A 5,787-nucleotide genomic window follows, 5' to 3' on the forward strand; every position below is an offset into this window, starting at 1 on the left:
TGTCCCTGTATTCACTACTACCCCTCCGCCTTCCCCACATGCCTGAATTGTTACACCACAGGAACATTTTCCCACTGTACCATCCGTGAAAGCAACTGGGTCGCCATCTTGTCTCAGACTATCTAGCCCACATACTATCTGGGAGGGGTTCTTACTGCCAGACAGGCAGTGAGTAGTGCAGTTCCCAAACCCCATCTGACTGCCTGCTTTTTCAGACCACTCTGGGAACCAACCTGAGTCAATTCAGGCGGTCTGGGAAACAGATGCTGAGGCAACATTAGGGGTGCAAGAGGTTCACTGGGTATTAATGTCTATGAATGAAAAAGGGGAAGCAAGCAGGAAAGGATACAGAAGGCTCTGATACCCCTGAAAGGAAAGGACGTAGGAAGCAAAATTGGGTAAGGAGAACCTCATGATGCAGATCCTTCCAAGCTCCAGTCAACCCAACAGAAAGCTTCAGAACAGAGTGTCTGGTAGAGAAGTCTCATAGTGAGCAGAAATGGCCAAGCCCTAACCCCCATACCAGGCCTGGGGACAGTGGGGCCTTACCTCTGACACTGTAATGGATCCCAAAGGTGATGTAACTGGAGGCTGACAGCTGCCTGCACACCAGTAGTTGAATGGCAGATTCTTTCGCCAAGGGAGATCTGAGCCACACGGTCCCCGTGGCTGTCACACCAGGTATTTTGTCTCGGAATTCAATGTTATGTCCATATATCCTCTTCCCTCTCTCTGTATTTGAGATGTACATTCAAAAAAAAGAAATTCACATAAAGAATCTAAGCAAATCCGGCAGTTGGTGGGACTGTGCTGAAACTCTCTGCCACAATGGACTGGGAGGGAACTTGGGGCTTGGGGAATGTGTATGGGTTTACGCTGCCAAGCTTCTGCCTCCTTCACTGATGAGGAAAGGGAAGTAAGATGAGAGGTGGAATCAGCTGTTGTTTGGGTGTGTGGAGGCAAGCTGGCTCTCTCATCAGAACGGCATCTTAACAACTCAGAAAAAAAATTATGCAGAAGGAATCTGTTCCTTTTAATTTCCCTTGGAATTGAAAATATCTAGTCTTCCTGCTCTTTTTTTTCTCCTTTGAAATGATACTCTTATTTTGAATGTATACTGGAGATCTGGACATACTGGAATTTGGTTGCTCAGAGAGTTAGAGGTGGGGCAGCAGGGAGGACAAATGGGTGAGCAAGTGTGGGATGACACAAAAAGCTTGGGGATGGGGTTTCCCTTGTTAGGGATCATCTCTGATTAGGCCTTAGGCTGAAAAGGTTGCTTGGAATTCTTTGTCCCAAACAGTTACCTTGTTATAATATACATCAGATATGGTTACACTTACTCATGTTCCCAGCCCTCTATAAGAGAGGAGTTGGAAGACAGAACATGACTTTTTTTTTTCCCTCCAAGAAGCTCAAAGAAACAATGTAATTATGAAATCTGGGATCATCTTAATATTTCAGAGCAAACGGTGTCCCAGAGATTTTAGGAGACATGGCTAATACTATAGATTTCCCAGAAGTAAAACGTGAATACAGGTCTCTGGCTCCTGACTCAGGGCTCTGCCTCAATGATGCCCACTCATAAAATCTCTGTGGAATGAATGGAACACATGGGTCAGAATGAAATATCTTTGGGGGACTTTTGGGAGATCCTGAACCCAAAGGTTGGAAGAGCATATCAAGTGAATATATAAAGTGAACCTTTCTTACTATCTTTCCTAATAACACTCATAACAGAAATTTTACTCAACCAGGAAAAGCCCCAAGCCTTAGTATAATTACATGTCATTATTGCTCTTGGAGAGCAAAATACTTGTAAACAAAGCTCCAGAAAGACATGATGAGTAGTGTGTGGAAGGACATCAGGGTGAGTGGTCCCTTTCTTTCTCTCCCTTTGCTACCACTGCAGAGCAGGGCTTACCTCAACCAAGTCTTGCCATTGCATTCTTCATATTGACCCTGACCTAGATTAACCTTTTTTTTTTTTTTTTTTGAGAGAGAGAGGGAGAGAGAGAGAGAGAGAGAGAATCCTAAACAAGTTCCAGGCTCAGTACAGAGTCCGACATGGGGCTTGATCCCATGACCTTGGAATTATGACCTCAGCCAAAATCAAGAGTCAGATGCTCCACTGACTGAACCACCCAGGCACCTCTAGATTAACCCTTTTAAGTACTGCTACCTTCTCACTCAAAAACCTTCAACAGTTCTCCATTACAAATAAAGCCCACATTCCTTACCATGATATTCAAGGCTTTATATAATCTATTCTATAATCTATCTTTCCAGTCTTATTTCCCACTATGTCCCTGTCTCTTTGATCAGGCTGCAGGGTCTCCTTCCAATTCCCAAAACAGACATTTATGCTTTCCTGCCCCAGGGCCTTTGCACAATACCTGGTCCTCATTCTTCCTCCCCTTCACATACTTGTTTACTCAACACTTAGATTAAATACTACCCTCTTCTAGTTGAAAGGGAGGCTTTGTGGTAGCACTTCATTTGAACCATTTATTTGGCACTTATTGTATTCTCCTGTAGAAGAGTTCTAAAACGGGTTTACAAAGTCTCCAGCTCTCAAAATCACCCTTTTCTCTGGCAGGTCAAACGACATGGTGAACTAAAGTGATCTTCAACTCCCCACTCCTTACCTGATCTTCCAATTTAAGTTCCACAGACTTTTCCTTTTCCTCTAGGTCCAGGCTTTGCTAACTCACACACACTCTCCCTTATTTCTTGAATCTTGCTAGCTCTTCTGGCTTATTCTCAAAATATAACCAAGTCTCTCCTTCCTAAAAACAAAATAAAACAAACGTAAAACTTCCCTTTTATTTTACCCTGTTTTTCTTTAAGTCAAGGTACCCTTTCCTTCTCTTGATATATAGTACTTCTGTCATTGCAGTCTGAGCTGAGGGTCTGCCCTCGACTGAAACTTACATCTGGGAAATCAACCATAAATTCAAAATGTCAAATTCCCATCTCTTCTCCTACTCCAACACCTCTCTTCCATGGACTTTTTCACCTACCTCTCTGAATCCTCCCTCAGTGATTTTTGTGTTTCTCCCATGTGTTCCCTATTTTTAAAGTTTCGTTCTTTGGTCCTCTTTGTAAACTCGCATATCTCTGAGGATGATTCTTGTATCTGTTTCTACTCCTAACTTCTCTTTTAAGCTTCATTTCCAGTTGTTTGCTAGACTTTTTTTTTTTTTTTTTGGTGGATGTCCACCTACTTTCCAACATGGCAAGTTCCAAAGTTAATTTATTATATTCTTCCTCTTCTGGGTCCTCCCCAGCTCCCTTTTGTCTCCTGTCCTTTCAATCTCAGCCAGTGGCAACACCTTTTTCCAGTTATTTATCTTTAGTTACTCTTCCTGTGCAGCCCTCCCTGCCACTCCTTAGGGATTGGCCACAGATTTAACAGGTGATTTTTTTTAATGTTTATTTTTGACAGAGAGAGAGAGACGGGGTGGGGGGGGGGAGAGCGAGTGCACGTGTGGAGGAGGGGCAGAGAGAGAGAGGGAGACACAGAATCCAAAGCAGGCTCCAAGCTCCAAGCTGTCAGCACAGAGCCCGACTCCGGGCTCAAAATCACAAAACGTGAGATCATGACCTGAGCTAAAGTCGGACACACCACTGACTGAACCACCCAGGTGCCCCAAATTGTAATGCTTCTTAAGGAGAGGGGACCACAAACTCAGGACAATGACCTTGGTGTCACCTTTACCGCCTGTGCCTGATGGCGTTGTCCCTCTGAGATTGAGTGCTTCCTTCAGGAACAGACACTGATGGTGACTCTGAGGCCTCCTGGTTTTTCCTTGCAATCTGTGGCCAGAGCGCTGGGGTGGGGTGTCTCTTTTTACCACCCTAACTTTGTGTTTACTAATTTACTACAAATACACTAAGTATCCTAATTATTAAGGGGTTACCCATGAGACTTTAGGCATTTCCACTTTTCCAGTGTCTGGATCAATTAACAATCTCCCATTGCAAATATATACATACATACATATACATATATATACATATATATGTATGTGTATATATATATGTATGTATATATATATATACACACACATATATATGTATATATATGTGTATATATATATATATATATTTGCAATGGGACATTGTTAATTGATATATACATATATCGTATACATATATATACATATATATGTGTGTGTATATATATATACATACACATTCTTTAAATCTTCCCACTGGTCTGGAGATAACACATCCTGGAGGGGTGTTTCCTCTTGGTTCCCCACCCCACACCTCTTTGCGGTACCCTCCCCTAGGCACTGGCAGGTTTGAGGACTCTAATCCCTGTAAAGGCTTCTCTAGGAATGCAGAGACTTTGCATCCTAGCCACGGAACTGGTAGGTGGACTTTATCCTCCAGGACCCACACCTAGCTACGCTGAGATGAGGGCGGTGGGGAAGGAAATGAGCGCCAGTGAATGCACCAGACTCTGTCAGCTGCATTTAAGATTCCTCTCCAGGGGCGCCTGGGTGGCTCAGTCGGTTGAGCGCCGACTTCGGCTCAGGTGATGATCTCACAGTCTTTGAGTTCGAGCCCCTTGCCGAGCCCCGCATCGGGTTCCGGGTTCGGTGCTGTCAGCTCAGAGCCTGGAGTCTGCTTCCGATTCTGTGTCTCCCTCTCTCTGCCCCTCCCCCGCTCATGCTGTGTTTCTTTCTCTCTCTCTCTGTCAAAAATAAATGAACATTAAAAAAAAAAATTCCTCTTCAACCCGAAATAGGTACAGAATAAATATTTGCTGAGTGAGAACAATATCCAGCGCCCAGCACCCCTAAGGTAATCTCCTTTTTACATATGTCTCCGGTTAAAATCTAGGCAGCTAGCTGTAAGGCTGTTGACCCACAGCTAGCCTATTAGCAGGGGGCCATAGTTTGCTGAGCCCCTGACCTGACTTTACTCTTCTGGGGTCGGCACCAGTCTCTCCATGTCTCGGAAATGGATTCACAACCTGGGGTTGAGTCCCCTTTTGTTTAGAGTGAGGGTCGTTCCTATTCATTGCAAGTTCACATCCCTCTTCAAAGTAAAGTTAGATTTATGTTTGCCCAGTTCCCATTCATTCTACAAATTAAGCGCCTACTGTGTGCCGGTCCCTGTTGTAGCATCCGGGGTTGCGGCGAACAAAACAAGAGATCCTTCCCCTAGTGGAGCTTAAGGCAGGACGAGAGGCACACGATGGATACGATTAAAAAACTAAATTATATAATTTGGAAGATAAATCCTAGGGAGAGAGAGGTTCCAGGCTGGACAATGATTTGTGGAGGCCAGGAGAGGGGGGCCGCGGCTCAGGCTGCGACACGAGTTGAGGTCGCGGGGTGCTGGCGGAGCGGGGAGACACCCTGTGCAAAGGGGCAGCGGCGCAATCCGGTCGGTGCGGACACAGGTGAGGGCACACTGCGGTGCAGACTGGGGCCCCGCGGAGCAGGGCGCGGGGGAAGGGCTGCCTCCCACCGAGGCCAGAAGATGCTCCGGCGCGCGGCTCCCTCCTGGGGCCCAGCCGCACCGACCGCGACGCCCCCAAAATGGCCTCCCGTGCACCGCCTCCCAACCCGCCCGCCGGCCCACGTGACCCGGCGCGCCCACCCCGGCCCGCGACCCCCGGTCCGGGTGCCTGGGGCGAACGGCCCCGCCCCCCGCGGGAAAAGGACCAACCAGAGGAAGGGAAAGGCGGGGCGGTGGTGACGGCCAATGGGGGTGGAGCTCCGGAGGGGAGTAACAGGTTGGTGGCGCCGGGTGTGTGGGGGGGGGAGG

General features: G+C 46.7%; 1 long non-coding RNA gene across 1 annotated transcript; it reads right to left on the reverse strand.

The window, feature by feature from the left end:
• Window positions 1-362: 362 nt before the first annotated feature.
• On the reverse strand, window positions 363-5,541 carry LOC122479645. Its single transcript, XR_006296391.1, has 3 exons — window positions 5,117-5,541; window positions 2,649-2,789; window positions 363-732 (listed from the first exon to the last, which is right to left on the reverse strand). It is a non-coding gene; the product is annotated as an uncharacterized LOC122479645 (long non-coding RNA).
• Window positions 5,542-5,787: the final 246 nt, after the last annotated feature.

Source organism: Prionailurus bengalensis, chromosome C1 (genome assembly GCF_016509475.1).
Source record: "Prionailurus bengalensis isolate Pbe53 chromosome C1, Fcat_Pben_1.1_paternal_pri, whole genome shotgun sequence".
In the NCBI taxonomy this organism is placed as follows: Eukaryota; Metazoa; Chordata; class Mammalia; order Carnivora; family Felidae; genus Prionailurus; species Prionailurus bengalensis.